Here is a 1,999-nt window from a genome sequence, read left to right on the forward strand (position 1 = left end):
TATATATATATATATATGAAATAATTCTTTTATTACCCGATTTTGTTTGCAGTGCATATTGATACTTGAAAATTACCAATGTGTGTATTTATAGTTTTCTTTAAACAAATTATGTTAAAATAATTTATTATATATTTGTAGTTTTTTCACGATAACACATAACACTCACATTGTATCCCGAACTATGTACCTGGCAATACACATTCGATACCGATTTTTATAATATGAACAATTTTTATAGCATTAGACTACTCACTATACTGTTCGCAAAATAAATGAATATTTTAAAAAATTATTTAGGTCTATGAGAATCACGAAAATGATAAGCAGAGAAATAAAATATTTATCATTATTTGAATGTGTTTATACTTTGTTTTAAATATATGATATTCATGTTTGTTAATATGTTTTGTATGAAATATAAAATGTATTAGAAAAGCATGAATGAATAACGAGCTAAGAAGTACAAACTTGCAAATTATTTTTTGTATCTTACCTATAATACCGTCTAATTTTTATCCTGATTTGATAGATATATCATATAGCTTCATTTTGTAGTTGACTTACAATGATAGATGGTATTATGGTATACGAAATTTCTCTCTTATAAGCCGAGATTGACGATAATTAATGGAATTTTTATCAATTTATCAATTTTTTTACGACAGTTTCATGGTCAATTACAAATTTCTCCCTTTACATTCCGCTACAAATTTCACATTTTGCATGTTAAGGAAGGAAATGTAGCTGTCAATATATAAAATCAATTGACTTTAAACTGCTGAGAATTTTAACGATCATATTATAGTATTACAAATTTAATACAAATTTTCCTTCGATGTTTACTAATATTGTGCTTCGCAGTACGGAATATAGTCTATTAGATACACATGATTTACAGTTTTAATTATTTTGTAACTGATAAAGTTTTTGTGTGCATGTGTTGTTTTATCTGTTGCTGTTTTCTTTCATGCATCTTTCATGTAACAATGATCATAAATCTTATAAATTTTTGTTACATTTACTATATAAATAGTTATGTGTTATTATGAAGAAATTATCGTTGTCATTAATATGTAAAAGAATATTAATTTGATTAAAATATTGATTTATGTATGTGTGGTATATGTGATATTTGAAAGATATTATTAAACTTTTAATATTCTTCCATTTTATATCTATGTATTTGTAGACCAATGGTTCTGAAGTGCTTGAAATTGTCTTTCTTAAGTCAACACCTATAAGCGGCTGGCCGCATCCTAATTTAGCATTGAAAGGGTCAAGCAAATGGATTTGGAATCCCGACAAAACGTTCGCATTTGCATAAACTGAGGAGATAGTGAAATTAAGTTTTGATCAGTACTACTTGTTAGCATATATACTGATATTAAATGACGATCTGATCTGAAGAATTACGAACGATAATATAACAATTTTCCGATGTTAGATTCTTTTTTATCTTTGTCACAAAACTTTATTAAGTGTGGACACGACAACGACCATTTGGAAGTATCTAACGAAATAACGAAGAAAAACAAACTAAAGCGGACAATTTGAGAGAGTTTGAAATACGATTCCAATACGTTTATAAGATTACTGAGAGATGAACTTTGATACAATTTATTTATAAAGAAGTATGGAACATCCAATGTGGTAATCGGATTTTACGAAGTCTTTAAGTAGACTGGTATTGATTTCCGACTTTCTGCAGACTACGTGTGCTATATTCGGCTCCGATCATCGTTTAAAATATATTTTCAGTCTTTCTCTCTCACACACACATGCGCACGCACGCATGCACGCACGCACGCACGCACATTGAGGCTAAGATATGGTGTATTTCTTGTCACATAATTTGTACAGCGTTATTAACCATATTACGATGCATAATTGTAGAACTTAGTTTAGAAAATGAAAATATATTATATATAGAGAGAGAGAGAGAGAGAGAGAGAGAGAGAGAGAGAGAGAGAGAGAGAGAGAGAGAGAGAGAGAGAGA

This window comes from Trachymyrmex cornetzi, unplaced genomic scaffold (genome assembly GCF_001594075.2).
Source record: "Trachymyrmex cornetzi isolate Tcor2-1 unplaced genomic scaffold, Tcor1.1 scaffold28, whole genome shotgun sequence".
NCBI lineage: Eukaryota > Metazoa > Arthropoda > Insecta > Hymenoptera > Formicidae > Trachymyrmex > Trachymyrmex cornetzi.